This window comes from Corvus cornix, chromosome 8 (assembly GCF_000738735.6).
Source record: "Corvus cornix cornix isolate S_Up_H32 chromosome 8, ASM73873v5, whole genome shotgun sequence".
Lineage (NCBI taxonomy): Eukaryota > Metazoa > Chordata > Aves > Passeriformes > Corvidae > Corvus > Corvus cornix.
The window spans coordinates 4,662,196-4,681,988 of NC_046338.1; the positions used below are offsets into that span (position 1 = coordinate 4,662,196).

The window sequence follows — 19,793 nt, forward strand, 5'->3', positions numbered from 1 at the left end:
GGCAGTGGATCTCCTCCTGCAAGTCCTGTGCATTTCCACTCACCCGTCCAGTCCGTGCTGTGCTGGGTACAGCTCTCATTGCATTGGGGATTCTGTACAAAATCAAACAACGTGTTTGTGTAAATGATGAAGCTGCACAGTTCCATGCCCTGGCACTCAGTGCTATGATTTTGATGTCCTGAGAAGCACCTTTAGCTTTGCTTCAAAGACAAGGCACTGATTTCTCTCCCAGTATCTAACTCTGCCAACTGCTGTTGAACTCATGCAGTGCAGTCACAGGCCCAGCGTGATGAGTTTGTGGAGAATACTCTGCAGTATCCAGACAGATCTTCAGAGGACTGTTTTCACTTGGATAAGACCACTAAAAAAGGGATTTTCTACCTATCAAACACCACCACTCAGCTCACTATGGTTACTTCTACAAGGACCACCATTAAAATATCCAGCAAGCCTGCCTTCCATCCATGGGACACTTTTCACACTGAGCTGGGCAGAAAGGATCTGGTAGAAACAAGAGTTCCCATTTTCAAAGCTCAGATCTAGATGGCTTCTCATAATTTCCCATGCCAGTTTGCATCTGGAACTTCATTTGCTTGTGGAAGGGAGCATGACTTCTGCAGTAGGAGAGCTCTCTCTCCAGGAACAGCTTCTGGCTCAGGAGGATGACTGACCTTTGTTTTGGACAGGAATATGAGCTCAGTTGCTGTTGGACACCTTTGAATCCTTGTCTCCTATGCTTTAGCCATTACTTTAGCCTATTACTAGCCAGGACATGGATATGGTTTCTCCTAACAGCACTAATAACTTCCCTGGCTTGCCAAGCTTATTACAGAGTAATGCTTCTTTAATTCTTTACTTCCCAATCAAAAGGTCCAGACAGTGGATATGGGAATTGTAGCAGTGATTCTTAGACCTGATATATGTCCAGTTCTAATTTTCCTAGAGTCTCCCAGAAATATGGATAGAAGAATTACTGACCACTGAGGACTTTAGGGAGCAGGGAAGCCCAGAACATCTACCATTATCCACGGCCCGAAACCAGCCCTGCAACTTCATCCTCGGTCTGTAATCTGGCAAACGCTGTGCACTTGCACTTGCATGGAGCTTACAGAATCCAGCTGCAGCTCTGAGCTCTGAACTGCAAAGACTGAACCTGCTGCTTCTCCTGCTCATCTTGGTGCAGTACAGATACAAACCAGTCAAAACATGACAACCACAATTCTGTCAAACACCTGAAAATGCAACTTATGCTTGGGACAGAAGGGCAAATAAGTTTTGAGCAGGGGACTGGACAAGAATGCTGTTGCAGTTCTGTGATTCTCAAACTGGCCATAAAGCACATGCCAATGTATCAGTCAAAAATAGCAAAAATATCAAATACTTTTTGGGCCAGCCCCCAGAAACAAAATTTTAAAAATCTCTGTATCTCCTCTGCAAAATGGTATTTACAACCCTCACATACTGCTGCCAGCCCAGAGAGCTGCTGGTTAGCTGGGGATATCTGCATCACCTTTGCTATTGTCTGGCAGCAAGGCCTGACCCACATCTGAACTCATTCAGATATTTCAACAAATCTGCAGTTTCCCCATAAGCCCAACAGTCCTTGGTTAGGACACCCCTGTCCTGTCCAAAATAAACCAATTCTCCCCATTTTACTTTGGCATGGCTGGTCCTCCTCCAGTCTCTTAATTAACACAAGAGGAAAAAATAGAAAGTGTGACAAGACCCACCAGTGGCCTCTCTCTCTGTGTGCTCATGTGGCTCCATCTTTGGGGGCTGACCCGGGGCACAGCTCTGCTCTCCTGCATGTATTTTCCAGTGGAAGCATTTCTTTTTTCCTCCCTTGGATTTTTTCAGACTCCAAACTTCAAATTCATCAAAACTGTCATGGACCATTTGCAGGATGGGAAGATATTGTGGGTCCAATCAGCGTGGGTGTCACAAACAATTATCTGCTGCAGAATGATCCCAATTAGTAAACACCCTGCTAACAGGCCACCTCCCCAAGGACACTGATTGCCTGTGACAGTGTATTTTCAGGATGTCTGCTGGAAAACTACAACTCAAGCCTTTGTGGCCTGGCTCCTGGCAAATTCCTTGTTAACCCTACAAAAGAATCTACACATGAATAATTAAAAATAGATTGGAGTAGAAATTTAAATTACATTTAGCTTTGTCACCCAACCCCCTTTATAACAAGACCTACTTCTCATCTAGAATAAAATGGAAATTCTATTCCCTGTCTTGGCTTGTATGAGGCACTCTGTGTTTTGATGCTTTGCTCTAGGCTTTTGGAACTAAATAAAGGTTTCAGTATAAACACTCCCTTCCACTTTCTCCTTTCTTCTCTCCTTTCCTCTTGGTGCAAAATTCTCAAAGAGTTGCCTGAAGGACCATCTCAGTGAGTATTTGAAACCCAGCTGCTTACTCCTTGCTTAACAAATGCAGCCTTTAACAACCCAACAGTTGTTTTTAGGGAATAAAATTTAGGGAAAAAACAAAGACAGGAACAAAATGAAGGTATAAAACTAAATATTTTCAAGAGTAACTCTTTGACCACCCAATTATCTCCTGGAATGGACTGGCTGTAAAGCTAGGATGAGCAGGAAGACTGATTTGGTCAGCAAGGCTGCCTCCCAGCCAGCCCTCTTGCTCCCAAGGAATGGGCTTCAGTGCCATACTCCACTTCCTTTCGAGTGTGCCAAGTCTTCCCACACTGCTCAGTAATACTCCCACATCTTGGAGATTTTGGCAGACTCCTGCACAGCCTCTCTCCTTCTCCTCTGGCCTGGAATAAGCAGAGTTCCTTCTTTAGTGTATGGGGGCAAGTGGATTTATTTAACTCATCCCTCATACTTTCAGCTCTGATTTCAAACCAGTTGATCGGTAATTTCTCGTCAGTAAGTTCTACCCCAGCTGTCTCTTCAGCAGGGATAAACTGCCAGATCTGTGTAATTTCCATGGAGCTCTGCCACTGTCCCCAGTCCCAGCCCAGCCCAATAACCTGACTCCTGTTACGTTGTTGTCAGTCTGTCACACACACCCAGGGGCCCACTCTGCTGCATCTCACTCTGCTGTATCATTCACAAGCTTTCACAGTTCCTCCTTCCTAAAGAATTTTGCTTTCAGATGTTTCATATCGAAAAACTACTTTTCCTCCTCTAGCACTCCATCATTTTCCCACCAAAATGACCAAACTTCCTGGTTTCTGCCATGCTTCACATACAAGGTACTCAGTAATGTTTGAAAAACATCGCACCTAAAACTGTCATTAAAAAGCTCTTTACTGCTTTGCTAATGCACAGGAGGAGCCCTCAGTGAAATGGATGAATCAAAAACTTTCATCAGTCACATTGGTTGAAAATCTGCATGACCAGAGCCATGTATCATTTGTCATTTCTACTAATCCACATGACTGAGCTCCTATTCAAAACAAGCCAAACAATCTCGGAGGGAGGGCAAGGTCTTGTAAGACCCTGTATCAAATGCTCTACCAGGCTCCAACTGCAATATATCTAAGGCAATCCCTTTGTCCAGTGCTTTGCCTTTGCATGATTGAGGGTGAAATTGCACAACCATTCCCTCCCTCTCTCCCCCAGGCACAGCACCCTGTGGTTTGGAGCAATTTAAGACTTAGTTCAAAAATTTGTCTCACTTTTCTCCCATCTTGGTGGTCCACACTAAATCACAACCCTTTCTCCTTTGCTTTCTTACTCCTTTCTTCCTGATCCATTACAGTCCCAGCATCCAGAGCATCACCTTTCTTTCTCTTCACCTCCAAACTGCAAAGTCACAGGGACAAAATGTGACAGAAGATCTCTGGTATAACCAACCCAGTTTACAAAAACCTTGACACTGGCACCATTGCTCTCCTATCCAACACGCTCTTTCCAAAAGAGATTAAAAAATACTCAGAATTCCTGTCTCGGTAGAAGAGACTGTTCAGCCCTCTGCAAACCTGCAAGAGGTATGGACACTTGTGAATTTGGGAGAAAAAAAGAAGGCTGGCTCTCTCCCAGGGGAAAGGCTTTGCACATCAAGCTGCAGACAGAAAATATGGCCCTGCTTTAAAGAGGAGAGGCATAGTTCTATTTCTAGCAGGGACATCGTGTGAGCAACTCCCTCTGAAGTCAAAGGATTTTTGCCCTCAGATATCCAAGGGCAGAAATCAGGAGCCATAGAGTCAGCCCTGGTGCCAGCTGATGGAACAAGCACCCTCCAGCTGTAGAAAAATAGCTCCCAACACTAGGATAAAGCTGGAGCCACTGGAAGTGTCCTTGCAGACGCAAACAGATTTATGACCCAAAAATCCAAACAGAAATTATCATTGCAACCACTGCTAATGCCAGGAGACATTCATTCCCTGCCTATCCATCCTGCTTGGCTCACAGATCCCAGTGGTCCTCCCTAGGACAGCCACACAATCTGTGTGAAAGCACTTGGCTTCTGGGGATGCCATGAATTTTCTGCGTTCCCCACCGCACACACTCGCCAAGTAAGTCTTGATTTAGCTACAGTAATCTCTGATGCCTGTTCCCACAGAGAGAACTGTTTATTTTGTAGGATCTCAAATGGATGGTAATAAACTGCCTGCCTCTGCATCAGAACAAGGTCACTGACCCAATCTGCTGCCCAGCAGATGTGTACAAATTCAGCAAGCCCCAGGCCAGCAGTGAGAGCCAAGCCTGCCCCATCACCCTGGGCTGCCAAGCTGGCTGCCTTGTGTTGGTGTAGCACGGACAGAGAAAGCCTGGCCTCTAAATGTGACTTGAGAGAGGATGGGACATCAGGAAATTGCACCCTTGGAAGGACAGCAGACCCTAAATGCAGATTCAACATAAGCTACACAACCAAAAGGGAAAAGCTTCACAGCTTGGCCAGCAGCAGCTTCCAGAGCTTTGGAGGAGCAACAACACATTGGTCTGAGAGGGAAGTACCCACACATGAGCTGGAGTGGCTCAAGGAACCTCTCCTTCACGGAAGAAGGGCACTGACTAGCTGGTACACTGCAGATCAGCCTGAGAAATGGGAATGTTCTGGAGGAACTCGCTTTCTGGCCACGAGACTTCCAGGCCAGAGGATTCTGGTGAATGTCTGAGTTGGTCTTGAAGTGTTTTACTGCAAATGGCCACTTTGACTCCACCACACACACGTAAACTGACAGGTTTTACAGGAGGGCTCATGGCACTTCCAAAGCCAACAGCTTCCCAAAGCCTGCCATCCAAAAATTTGGCATGTGGTCACTGTGCCTTCAGCAGCAGCTCCCTGACCACATGATGCTGAGATCTTTGTGGGACACTCTGGTGTGGGACTGTGGTCTCCTTTCTGTCCACCTAGCCAGGACACAGGCAATGGAATTTTGTCCAGTTTTATGAGTCTACAACAGTAAAGCAGGTGACACCTGGCCCGGCATAAAGCCTAGCACAAACAAGGGAGTCTTCCTGGATGGTCTGAACCAGCAGATTGAGCTTTTACCAAACCAGCATGATCTCTCGTGTGGCTGCAGTGTTTGGATCCAGTACTAACACCCTAAAGACAGTTTTATGGTATCACTGTGTGAGGACTTTGTTTGAACTCCTCTGGTTTAAGCCTTGATTTAAGCTAATGCATAATTCATAATGGGGATGATAACAGATGGCAACTTGTGAAGCCACAGGAACTCAATCAGTTGTGATCACATGACAACACCCTAAATAATTTAAATCACGTCTTGCTGCAAGATCTGCTCTGCTGGGGCCCTGTAACAGAGATGCTGATGCCACACTGTGGGAGTCATCCTGCAAGGCAGGATCTGTTACCAAACCTCCCTGTTTGAGAACCTGAGGCACAGAGCAAGGGGCTTCCATGTGCTGGCTCCATGAAAGCAGATCCCTGGTGTCTTCCTGCTCCTCTGCCCCAGATCCCAGCCATGAGGCCCTGCCTCTCCTCCTCCGTATATTGCACATGTTTACAAAGATATTTGCAAAAGGTAAATTCAGGCAAAAAGCATTACTTTAAAAAACAGCCTCTCTTCCACAGCATGGTTCCTAACTCCAAGAAAACTCTCCAGAGAAGTTTATCCTCAGACCAGATGCTCTCATGTCAGAATATCTATTTCTTCTTTAACTACAGGAGGAAATTAGCTTTCCAACACATGGCCTAAACCTCAATGACATGGAGACCCTTCAGTGTCTCTGTGAGAGCCAGGAGGCCCTGCCAAACTCCTTGGCCACTTCAGGAAGCAATGTGGGATGCAGGGAAGCAGGGGGGTTTCTCTTACGAGTTTCAGCACCTTCCTTTCCTTTCCATCAATTTCCAGGTTTTGCCACATGCATGTGAAATCTGGGGCTCTACAGGAAAGTTTTGCTCCCAGTGACTTGAAGCAGTTTTCTGAGTAAAAACACTCTTTAGGAAAGAAATGTTCTAGGAATAATCCAACGTGGTCTGGATTACAGAAATGCTTCTACTGTCACAAGGGACAAAGCACCATAAAGAATAAAAAACTTTAACGAATTGTTATTATCATCTCAGCATACTTTGAGAAGACACACTGAGTTTGAGCCTTCTCTGGCATTCCAATCAATCATAATCAGCACAGTCAGTCCTGGCTGAAGCACTGGCTGCTCACCATAAGCATAATTAACACAGACTCCTGCCTCCCGCCTCCTCATGTATTACTGGGAAATGGGGAACACTGCCTACACCACATTCGTCCTTAAATATCACTTGACTGCCAGACCATTTTTACTCTTCATTTCTGAAATTACCATCCTTTTTTTTAAAACACTTCAAGTATAAGAGTACTCACAAGCTGAAATTCTCCTACAGTAACTGTTGAGGGCACTTTCTGAACAGAACATCCCCCAAACAGAAAGGAAATTGCCACCTAAAAACACTTCCCAGAGGTGTTTGAAGCCCTGTTGGTCTAAGCACAAGACATGGAGTTCTTCAGCACACTGATTCTCACCAAAGCACAAGTGTGTACTTTCTCTCTGGTGCAATATTAGTACTTGGCAAAGGTGTTTGGAGAAATACCACTACATAAAACAAAGCTCTGTGTGTACAAGATGGACCGGATTCTGAGGTGGACCAAAGCCTGAATTCAAGGCAGCTATGCCAAGTGACATGAGCAGAGATACAGAATTATGTTTCCTCTAAACCTGTGTGTTAGCAGTGAAAGACAGAGCGGTGGATGATAACAACACTGTCCTGATCTTCAGGCAGCAATGCAACTCAGAAGATACCTCATGCCTTGGGGGATCCTAGAAAAAAAGGAACATCCCTTCCAAAATGATAATAACCCCAAGATTTCTCACAGAGTTTTACACTCAGAATGAGGCCCTGCAAAATGTCTCTGTGCTGCCTGGAGCAGGGACAATTCTCCATCATTTTGCTCAGTGACTCCAAAAGCCAAGAGTAGCTGCAGCCAAGGGCAGCCAGCACTGAAGCAGGTCCCAAGCAAAGTGTGAACCACAGGTTTAACTGTAGACACTCAAGAGTGGTTCTGTCCGTTTGAATTTGAACCTAAGGAAGCCCTGCCTTTGTAAGGAGAAAAATCCATTTTTGCCACCAGGAGTGACCAGCCCCAGGCAAGGCTCACAGTCTGTCTCCATCCCCCTGTCCCTAGGGCTGCCTGCATGAAAGCCAGCACAAACTGCTCGTCCTGGGGTGGGGTGCTGAGAGAAACCTCTTCACAGCAGCGATGGATGCTGCCCTCCCTCAGTGACCTCCCCTCAGAGGAGGCACTTTTAACCCACAAATTACCCAACTTGCTCTCCTCAGAAGGAAGAGAACCACAACATGCACATACCCACCTGCTCAGGCTCCTCAAGGAATGCCTCTTTGCATCTGAAAAAGCAATCTGACGCCCTTTTTTTTTATTATTTATTTCAAGCAAGTAAGGACATGTCAGTCTTATTGCACAAACCATCAAGGCACTAACTTCAAAAGCAATGAACCTTACACTTCACACTTATTACAGGGAATACAATTATAGGACCTTGTTTTTTTTAGCATGGAGAACTGGAGTGATCTGAACCCAGACTGAACTTAATCTCCTAAACAGGACCGTACCCAAATCTCTACTCCAAGTGCTTCCAAACTTCAGGGCAGGTTGTGTCTGGGTTATGTCTCTTGGTCCCGAGCGTGCCAAGTGCTGCAGCTCCGGGCAGGTCCTTGACACGCTCCCAGCAAAGCGGTGTCTTGGCTACCTGCCCCTGGGGACAGAGACAGAGCAAAGCACCAGACACTGCAGCACGGTGACCTTGGGCGATAAAACTGCCCGAGGAAGATGGATAGTCGGGGCTGCAGGGAACAGCTCCAGAGGAACCGGTGCCAGAGCAAGGAGTGCCAAGGACAGCGCGCTCAGCAGACGGAGGGTGGCGGAGAGACGGAGGCTGGGGCTGTGAGTGCGGGATGATGGAGTTGAGACCAACCTGAGAGGGAACGCGCCCTGCCGTGCTGGGAAGGATCCATAGGCTATCCAAGAGTGTCCTCTGGTGGCAGCAGCCACAGCGGCAGGGCTCCCGCCCGGGGTATGCACCTTCCCTTATCTCCTAATTACGTGGGTGACTAATGGACGTGAATAAACAACTGTTACTAAGTCGTTTTGATCTTGCCCGCAGCTATAAGGTCAGGGTATGGGTTTGGTCAAGATGAGGAGTGAGAATTCCAAATCAAATCGTCCGGACATCCCCGAGGTTGCCTGGGGGCTTGTCCAGGCTGGCACCGGCAGCCTGAGCTTCACAAGCCCATCCCTCAGCAGGGAGGCTGCCACAGTGTCCTCTATCAGCAGCAATCCCAGGCTGACTTCAAATCCTACCTGGTTGCACTGGAAAAAAAAAAAAAAAAAACATTTGAATGCTTTTCCAGCTTTCCCTTTCCGTTACAGTTTTAAAGAAAATGCCGGTTCAAAGGCCCGAGCTCAGAAAATGTAAATCACTAGAAAGATACCAAGTGGAGATTTGGAATGATCCCAAGCTTGGAGAGTGCCTTTCCCTCACGCTGGCACAGCCAGACAGCACCAGCACGGAGCTGTGAGTGTGAGTGGCCATGGGAAGAAGCACCAAGGCTGGACATGGAGGCAGGAACTTCCCACTTTGACATGGTTCCTCACCAGAATGGGAGTCAGGAAGTCACCACCAGTACAGGTGAGCATTCCCTGCATGGCAGACTCCCAAAGAAGATGCCACAAAACTCACAGAACACGGAGGTCATAAACACACTGCCCAAAAAGGAGGGATGTTAGGAGCAGAGGCACGGAGATCTGGTGAGAGAGAGGGCATTTCTTCCCATGATAGCAAATCTGTGCTGAAATTTTTTCATGGCACTTTTCCCTTTCTGGCACTTCAGCTCCTCCCACCATAATCTGATTTCTGGTGGTCCACAGGCCAGGAATGCCAAGTGTAGGTCCTGGCTTGAGAAAACCTATGGGCTGCTAGAGAAAAATGCAAACTCCAGAAATGGGCACAGAGTATCTCTCCTGCTCACCAAATCCACATGCCAAGGGTGTGGCCAGTCTGAGCAGGACAGAGAAACCCCAGTGCTCTGGGGCTGTGACTGCCCCATGCCCCCCAGCAACGTGGGGGCAAGTGCCAGATGAGCCCTGTTAGCCAGCAGAGGTTTTCACACCTAATTCTGTGGATTAGGTGTCACAGGACAAGAGTGAGTCAGGTAAGCAGTTCCATGTTAACCCAATGTCTCTCTGCACCTACTTGACCCCCAAGATTGCCAGAAAGCAAAATTGGAAACCTCAGGCTCATCTGTAAGAATTAGGCACAAATAATATATTTTTTGGAGAAGAAATTGCCAAAGGCAAGCAAACTGAGACATCATTTGAACACCCCTTCCTCTGAACATGTGTGCAGTCAGGATTCTTTACATCTGGGCCTGGGAATGCTCTTCAAGAACAGGCACTCTCTGCTGTGTGGTGCTGTGGATCAGAAGTGATTTCTTTCTTATTTTAAAGGCATAAGAAAGAGTACCAGCCTAGCAGAGCGCTGAGCAGGTGTCCTGTACCCCAGAACAGAGTTCCTAAACAGAGACGTGTCAAGGTCTTTGCAAAAGCAAACTGAGAGCGAGCCTGCTCCCCCTGTACGAGCACACAGTGCGTAACTCTGCCCTGCTCTTCCCCTCTGCTTCCAAGGGAGAGTTCCCTGAGCCCTCCCTCAGCCTGCCCAGGCCTCCTCCAGCAGCTCATGGATTAAGGCAGTCTCAGGGAGATATGTACAAACTCCCCAGCAACACCAAAAACCCAGCTGTCCCATTGCCTGGGTAGGTGTTTAGATTTTGACTTTGCCTAGAGTCTGACACACTGTGAGCATATTCCCTGGGGGCTTCCCAGCTGCAGGGATGGTGGGGAGACAGAGCTACAGGCACACAGGGGGATTCGCAGCCCACGTGGGGGTGCACAGTGAGAGACATGAGCCCTTGAGCAAGGCAGGTAAGAGAGATGAGATATTTGGGATAACAGGGGGTTTTTTTTGGTTGGGTGTTTGTTTTCTTTTTTTTGGACCTAGCTCTGTGACTCCATGGGAATATAGAGATATCCATCAATCTGTGCAGCCTCAGGATGGTGGCTGTTCTGAGACACTCTGACCCAAGCACTGCCTGTTTCCAGCTCCTGCTCCTCCAAGGGTACGTGCCGTGAGTACACACGCTTCCAACTCACAGTGAGTTTTCTTGCTGACAGTAATTATTTTGGTAAAAGACAAAATGTAAGAACACAATCACACTGGAAAACAGCTAAATTTTCCTCCCCCCCCACACCTCCTTCTTGCTGTAAAACAAAATTTCTGTAATCTAAAAAAGAGGTAGAGAATGTTAATGAGGTTCTCCAGGCCATGAGAAAGGCTGAGTACAATGTCAGACACTGCCAGGACAACATAACCCACACAAGGGCAGGAAGAAGAACAACATGTAGCAGAAATGGGAAAATGTGGGACCATTGCACCCCACTTGTTAGAATACCTGTATGGACCAGTGCAGAGCTCAGCCTGAATCACAGCACCAGGGACAGGATCTTTACCAAAAGGGGTGAAGTCAGAGATGCCTCTTTCAAACAAGTCTCTGTTCCCAGATTGCTCCCACATCTCCATTACATCTGGAAGTACAAATTCTCTGAAAAGTTTATGTCATAATTATGATTTTCCAACATTTACATAAAATGCTCATTTACAAGCAAAACCAGATGAAAGTCTTCCATTGCATGCTTAAGAATCAGTCTAGCAGATTTCTGTGGTTTCTTACATCACTTTCTTGCACACAACGATAAAATCATTCCTAAGCTATTTTTCTCACGGTTGATTTCACACAGTGCTGAAGCTTCACATAAATCTTGTCATGAACTCCTGGAGGGAATGTTGGAATCACCTACAAAGTCTGCACCTCTGACCGAGTTTATAAATCACAGCACGTTCCAGTAATCTTCCCTTGGCCACCAGGATGCTCAGGAAAGGCAGGTTCCTCAGCCCAGATCCAGAGCCCATCCACGGCCAAGGGAGGGCAGTGTGTCCTGCAGATCCAGCCAGCAGAGCTCTCAAGAAGAGAGTGTCTCATTTCCTCACTACAACCACAGCACATGAACCTTCTTACAGCAATTAGGCTCCTGCTATCCATTTGGGGTGCATCCATGTCTGTGTGATCCTATCTGAGCCTTTTGGATATTGAAGTGCTGGCCTCAAAGGTAGGTAATTTTCCCCAACCTCATAAAATCACAACATCACAGAATATTCTGAGTTGGAAGGGACCCACAAGGATCATCAAATTCAAGCTCCTAGGTTTACTAAAGTTTTACCTCAGGCTGATGTTAATGGGGAAATTTCCTAACAGGTATGAAAGCAACTTTTTTCTGGAAATAACATTAATCAGCATCCTTAAGCTGAGTGCAAGATATTTCCAAACAAGCTTATGAAGGCAAGAAAAGACAACACTACAAACAAAAACCTGGGAGCTAGGAAGAAGAATCTTGTTCCCACTGAGGACAGGCTGAGAAGCTTCTCTGTTATTAGTCATCAACAAGTCTTTGTGTGGAAAGGTAAAACACAATCAGATGCACCAATAATCCTGCTATATTAATCATGCTCTTCAGGAAACTGCCTGCTTTAAAAGGTGAGGTCATTTGCAGCTTGCAGGAGAGGAAGAATGGAAGCAAATGGCTGTATCTACTTCCAGAAGAATTTTTGAGAAGTACAGACACTAACTCCTGTGTGCCTGTGACTGGACTGCTCCAGGAAAAGGACCATTCCCTCCTGCACAGCAGGCTGAATCTGCTCCAGAAAGGGAAAGTAGAAGCAAGTGAAGGCTGAGGTTGGATGCAGCCCAGGAGAGAGCTGAGTGCATTTGCTGTGTAGAAGGAGCAGAGAACAGGAGAGGGGGCTGTGCAGCAGGAAAAGTGCTTCTCTCTGCCCTGAAGATGGGAGATCACGCTGGAACAGACAGAGCTAGTGGGGAAACAGCATGCTGCTTCTCCATTTCCACATCAGCCCCCAGAAACGCACCCCATCCTACAGGCAACGCTGAGGCTCACAAGTGGTGGATCATTTCCAGCTCTGCCACTAACCTCCTTTGCAGTACTGGACAGATTCTCCCCTCCTGGTGGGGATTACTCTTAAATCAGAGCACACTCCAGAGATATAGAATCTCTCTGCACATTTATAAATATCTCACCCACACATTTCACAGGAGGGCAAACGTCAATAAGCATTTTTAATGACAGCCCCAACAATTACAATGGCAGCAGCGAAAACACTGCCACCTTTCTCCAGCACGTCCTTCCTTCCCACATCCATCACACCAACAGGGACAATTAAAACCTGGGAGAAGCCCCAGGACACTGATAATTAGTGACTGTAGGCCAGGCCTGAAACATAGTCAAGGATCAGTGGTTACAAGTCTGTGAAACAGGCTGGGCAAGTCACGAACTGAGCACACAAATGACACCTCAGGTCCTCGCCTCATCCTCTCCACTAGCCCAGACCACATCTCACACATTTTCTGCACCACGCTGCGGCCCTTCTCCTGCCCACGCAGCAGGCAGAGCTTTTAACTTGCCAAACAGTTTGGCACAGATCACAGTGTGGGGGAGAGGAAAGGTTTCAAGGCAGAAACAAAACAAGCCCAACCTGGCCAGTGGAAGGAAAGCAATTCCTCACTGTTAAATCACATCAGGGCCAGCACGCCGTGGTGAGGACTCCCAGCGTTTGGGACGTGCTGCAGATCAGGGCTGTGCCACTTGGCTGGACCCCATGAGCAGACAAACACAGAGCCACAGCCTTCCCTGTGCATGACCTAGTGCAGCAAACCCTTCTGTCTGTCTATCTGTCTGTCTGTCCTCCACCCCACAGCACAGCCAAGGCCCACCCCTGAGTGCAGGGGCAAAACGAGTTGGATCGCTGATCTGCACCACATCAGCAGGAACTGGCTGCTCTGAAGGCTCTCAGAGGAATGTGCTTGTTATGCTGGAGTTTCTGCCCCAAATCCTACAAGCCAGCAGGGTTTTGCTAGGTCATCTGATAAGTACCATCTCCAGCAGAACCAGCTCAGATGCTGCTACTGGTTTCTACCAGCGTTACTATGAATTTAGCTGATTTTAAGCAAATACTTTTTAAATTATTGTGTGTCTCTGCCTTTGCCCATTCGTCACTCTAAAAAAAAAAGCAACTGTAAAACACAGAAAGCTCTTTCAGTCCTTCAGCACACAGAGCACCTTTCTTTCCACTGGGGTCTCTAGCTTTGACAGAATCAGCCTCGAATTAAGCAAGATCCAGCCTGGCCAGCAGAAGGGGACTTCTGCTGGAAGACAGGACTCAGGACTGCTCAGTAACATTAGGATTTACAGACTGGTCAGAGCCCACAGTACCAGGTGCTTTAAGGATGAAGCAAACAGCCTCTGCTGTTTTTAAAAGCAGCAGCTAAATGCAGCAGGGAGAGGCAAGGGAATAATTATCATTATACCGCCATGTAGTGTCTGATGGAAATTGCCATCCTGAAGCAAACTGATTTCCACCATGATTATTTGAGGGCTGAGTGGAATAAGAGTTTTATTTCATGCTTTCAAGGAAAAGCCTGGATTTACTTGTGAGAGCAGGGCACAGGCAGCAGAAATTGCAGCATTTGGGGAGGGCTGATGGCCCTGCACAACGTAATGAAGCATTAAAAAACAAGGAAAGCTGTTGCTGCAGCTCGGGAACAGATCAAAAGCTGGGAGCACCCCAGAAGCGAAAAGAGTAGCTGATAACAGGGTACAGTAACAGAGCTGATGCATGGGTGCGACTCAGCCCAAAGCACCTTGCTGGTGCAGATAGCGAGCCTGGGAATGAGTCACCGACAGATCAAACGCCTGGTAAATGGGACAACACGGCTGTGCGTGCCAGCAGGCAGATGAGGCAGGAGAAATCCAAGGCTTTAGGCTCTCACAGCCTTGAAGAACCTCTCCGTGCTTCTGAAAAATTAAGCCTTGTGTTGGAACCAAAAATATTCACACGTTTCCACCCCTCCTGCAGTCCCACCTGCAGATCCTGAAGCACTGCACCCAGGCATCTCGCTGGCACGGGACAGCTGCTGCCTCCCACCCAGAGCTGAGTCCCAGTTCCAGCTGCCCTTCGGCCAGCACTTCATAATCTGCATGAAATGTCAGAATCTGCCTGAATGAGAAATGGAGAAATCCTGTGAAAACGCAGCTGAAGCAATGGTAATGTTAAAAACATTAAAAAAGGGAACGAGGTTCTTCCATCAGAGCCCCTCTGCCTAAATACCTCCAGATTTTTAGTCAGGATAATGGTTTTCACTTCTCTCACCTCCAAAGCCCTGATGGTGCCAAGCAGCTGCAGTGTTCTAGTACGAAACCCTGGAAGCAGGAGCACAGCTGTGGGTTTCCAAATCACTGAGGGCAAACAAGGCAGTGTTTTGATCAAGAGGCAGAGGTGCCCTTTAGAAGGTTAGGGACCAGTCTTTGATATGAACCATTGTTTGGTGCTGATTTAAGCCCAGCACCATACAGGCCCATGCTGCCATGGAATGGAGTAAAACAAAAAATAAAAGGCACAAGATCTGTAAAAAGGTTTCCATTTGGTGATTCTCTCCCTCCGACGCCTTCCAACCTATTCTGTGTTTCACTAATTAGAGCTTAAAAAAAAAAAAAAAATCCTGCAGCTTCACAGACTTGTTTCTCAAGCTTCAGCGCAGAATTTAGACAATGAGAAACTGAAGAAGCAGGTCTTGCTTTAAAGGTCAGCACCTAATTCAGACAAAATCTGCAGAGGGCAAGAAGCCAGCAAGGAGCTCCCTGTTGCTCTATCACATTGCACCACGTTTCAGAGTACACCAGGGAAATGCCAACTGCTTTTGTTCCTGGATATCAGATACACGCACACACCACGGAGAGCAGCCTTCACCCTCAGAGCACTGCCTGTCACTACAGGCTCTGTCACCACACCCTTAGCCACACTGAGGGAGTCTTTAAGTCGAGTATATCCCATCAGAGTTGGATTTGCTGTGCTGTTTTCTACCTGCCTAAACTGTCCTCACGCTGTTCCCCACCACAGTCAACTCGTGTTTGCAGTGATTTCATACTCCTATTCACAGCTCTACTGATTATAAGATTGCAAATTCTCTAAGTGTTGGGCTGGTATCACAACAGCCAGGACATTCATGGTGTCACATGTCTCCCTACAGCAGTGTGTTCACATCAGTAGCTCCGTGACACAGCACTGAGGGGTCCCTGCAAGGGGACCAGCAAGCAAGGCTGGGACAACCCAAGGACAAAATAAAAGCACCCAAAAGCTTGGCTTTTGTGTGGTGCCTCACAAACTTCTTCAGTACAACAAGAAGTCTCCATTTCAGACTGTTTCACTTCTAAAATGTCACTGCCTGAGCCCATCCCTGCACAAACAGGGCTCTACAGTCAACTATTACATCAAGTTTCCTCAGCTAACTTGGCTGCAGGAGAGAGTGAGCATTCAAGTGCCTGCCCCTGCGTGGGTCCCTCGGGGTGCTGCTGCAGCTTGACACTGAATATCCTGTTTGTATCGTTTCTCCCCTTCACCAGCAGCTCAGCCAGAGCCTCTCCAGCATCAGAAATACTTCTGTCCTTGCAGCCCATCTGTAACCAAACTCACATGTCAACACATCATTTATCTAAAATGATGGTAACAAACTGTAACCAGTACAGGGAGAGAAATGATCTTTTAAAGAAGTGATTTTACCTACAACCACACACATTAAAAATGGATTAGTCATAACTGCAGGTTTTTTTCAGGGCTCTGTTCCAAATCTGACTCTCTTGAATGGTTTCACTCTGCACTTCTGCATCTGAGTGCTTTCAGCTTAAGTTCAGCCTTAGCTTTCATTTCCCACAGCCTGTGATGCTTGTTTCAGGAAGAAGGAACAACCTCTTTGCAGTTGTTTCATTTTCCAGCCCAGAGCTGTGGAGATGTGTTGCAAGACCCGCGAGATGGTCTGAGTCGAAAACAAACCCACACAGTGAAGCAGAGAGGGCAGATCTGCTCAGCCCCTGGAGTCAGCTGTTCTCTCCTTTCAGTCCTGTTTCCCTTAACATACTGTTCCACTCTTTCCACGCTCACCTCATGCTGCTTCCATTCAAGGGAAACAGTATGAAACTTCATTTTTGTATTCAGGAGGCCAGCGGGTACCCAGCTTCTGCTGCAGAAAAGCGGTCACGGTTCAGCTCCTGTTCCCTTTGGACGCTGCAATAATAACGGGGACAGACTTGCTGGAGGAGGCACAGCAACACCACGAGATCTGTTCACCTTCTTTCCCTTTCAGCCCCATGATGGTTTGTAGCTGTTGCAAAAAATTAATACACATTGAGGAGCTAATGGTATCCCTCCATCCCCCAAAAGGCGTGTTAGATATCCATCTTAAAGCACAGTGTTAGAGTAATATTGTAATTATGATTACTAGTGTGCACGAGTCCCAGCTTGAAAGCACGGGAAGCTGCCTCTTTGCAAATCACTACTGACAGCAGGCAAAGCCTTGGCTGCTGCCCCAGCTCAAATCTCCTTTCTCGATGGACAAAAGCTGTGAAGGCAGCAAAAATTCCTACCATAGACGAAGTCTAGAAGTGTACTGCAGGAATCTGTCAGCTGGTGCTTGTGAACAGACTCACACACTCCCTGTGTTTGCTAAAATCCTTGTTTTGTGTGAGGCTGCACAGCTACCTGAGGAGTCAAAAGCATCTGTGCATCTACTTTGTTATTCCTCCATCACAACTGTACCTTGGAGGGGGGTTACAGAGTTCTTCTCTACACAAACACTTTGAACCCCTCTGCTAAAGGCAACCAAACACAATTCATCAGTATCTGCATATAAGAAATGTGATTTTCAATAACTCAGGGGGATTTGCACTATCTACTTCCCACGGCACTTCCTTAAAATCTACCTACTACGTTAAGCTATAAATAAACTAGAAACAGGAAACTGGAAGAGACTGGGTGGGACAAGGAATACAAGGAAGGAAGGAAGGAAGGAAGGAAGGAAAGATAAAATCATTCCAGAAAACCTAAATTAATTCTTTGCAATACTATGCAAATGCTTGGTTCTGCAATATCCCAGATACTGGCTTTTTCAGATAGTAACGAGATCATACAACTCCTTCTGCGCTTATGTACTGTAGAGTGATAGAATCCTGTCGTTAAATTTGTCCTGATTTGCTGTATTTAGTCATTATTTATGAACAGCAAGTTTCAGCTCATGCTAAGCTTCCCTCGGCAATATATTCCTATGGTATTTCTAACAAAATACGAGAAAGATAGTCTTTTATGCTGAGTAAAACATACACATGAAATTGAAGATTTGGTGGCAACATAAGGAACCTTAAATTCCCTTCTAGCAAAATCTCTGAGTATTTATGTAACAATCATGGCTAGGACAGTACAACAAAGAGGGAAACAAAATCAGGGTGGCATTGGTGTTTTCCAAGTACATGAGGTTTTCGCTGGAATTTCCCAGCAGCTGTAAACAACAAGGGAAACCTCCAAGTTCAATAAGGCAGAGAGTCACTTAGTTTGGCTGTGAGTGTATGTTCCACCAGAACAATAGAGTTGTTTCTCTTTGAAGAGAAACACTGCATTCACTGTTTAAATAGCAAAAGAGCTGTAAACACAGGGCTGGCTTTAAAACAAGCTTATGAAGAAAAGCATGAAAGCATTCTCATTAAAAAAAATGATTCAAACACACCTACTGTAACATTTCTGCAGAAGTCATTGCAATTCTCCATCACGCTCTATTTTTAGTCTATCTGGCCACACCATGGTCAACCCAAAAGGCCAGGTTCGATGTCACAGCATGACCACTTACCAAAACAGTGGTTCCTGTTCAAAAATGTCGCTTTTCTGTAACACAGGGGTTTCAGACATGCTTCAGGATACACAATATGACACAGTCAGTAGAAAGCAACTACCTTCCACATGGTAAGGCAATCAAATACCTTGTAACTGTGTGTCATATCTAACTGGCAACTACACAGGCACAAACCCCAAGTTATCCAAAGGCAGATCTAGAGGATGTTTGTTCCCCGCTTCAGTTATTTCCTTCCCTTTTCTCCTTGCAGCTCCTGGTGCCCCACAGAGAACGAATCACTCACTGCTTTCGTTGTTCTCAGGCAAGTTTGCTCTGCTTCTCCCTGCAGCTTTTCTGGATGTGGCAATGCATGAAAAACATTTGCAAACTGGGATTTCCAGGCTGAATAACGTCTAGAAAAGGATGCACCCATTCCTTCACTAAGCTGGGATGTGTGATTTTGTCCTTCAAGCAGTCTCAAGAGAGGTGCTGACAGTGAAGTCTGTAAAAAATGCTTTTGTTTTTGTTATTTGATGGGGTAAAAAAAGAGGACCAGCACCCCTCACTGTCAGTTATATTTGGCTGCTGAGTCCAAGTGTTATTCTGACATATTGCTAAATTCAAATTCCCTCCAAACTTCTTTCAGGACAGCTGGACTACAGAGCATAAGTAACTTAATGGCAAAGCATCCTCTTCCTTCCTTAGTCACTTGGGATTACAATCAGTTCCTCCATCACTTGTGGTAGTTTTCATTAATTAGCACAAATTTAGAGGAGCACCTCCTTGAAATAAATCTAACAGAAATAATGACATCTAATAAATTTCTTACTTTTTCCTAATAACTTTCCTTGCATTAGTAGGAGAAAAATAATGCCAACTGACTTCATCAGGCTGTGAGGATTGACCCATCATTTATAATATCCTTTAAAATGAGGATGTGTCATTTAAATGTTAGTCACATGAGTAAGCAGTGAGTCAATATTCTGCATATTAACTGAATGCATTTGCAGTGCTGGAGGTTTTCTGAAGCCTGCCAAGATTGAGCCATAACAATTTCTTTTATAGCTGGAGATCAGCCTGAAAGAAAGACCTTCCTAAGATCCAGAAGGTGAAGATCAGAGTCATATGCGCATTATCTCCATTCCACTAAATGTCAGCTTAGAGGAAAAAAAAAAAAAATCAGAGAGGATTGAGCAGGATGAAGGAGCTGTGATTACCTTTCAGGAAAGTAAATAAGGAAAATGAGATCACTGGTACCATAGTGCAATCTAAAACTTAATCCAATACCTTCCAGTCCAAAAGACTGATCCATCAGTTTGTCTTTTTCAGAGACCAACACCGAGCTCTGAAAGTTCCTGTTAGAGACCTAAATATTGTTTGTGTCCCCTACAATTGAAACTTTATTTTATGCTGAATGTGATTTGTATCTGAGACATCAGACAGGGGATTCTGGATTCCTAACCCCAGTGCCTTCAGTGGTGTCAACCACTGCTAACACATAATAGTTTGCCTGAAAA

The 19,793-nt window shown here is 46.1% G+C and overlaps 1 long non-coding RNA gene across 1 annotated transcript; it reads right to left on the minus strand.

Annotated features, from left to right (window-relative positions):
* Nucleotides 1-7,896: 7,896 nt before the first annotated feature.
* LOC104695167 lies at nucleotides 7,897-19,238 on the minus strand. The gene is made up of 3 exons (XR_752811.4): nucleotides 16,560-19,238; nucleotides 10,948-11,080; nucleotides 7,897-8,809 (listed from the first exon to the last, which is right to left on the minus strand). It is a non-coding gene; the product is annotated as an uncharacterized LOC104695167 (long non-coding RNA).
* Between the last annotated feature and the right edge of the window lie 555 nt (nucleotides 19,239-19,793).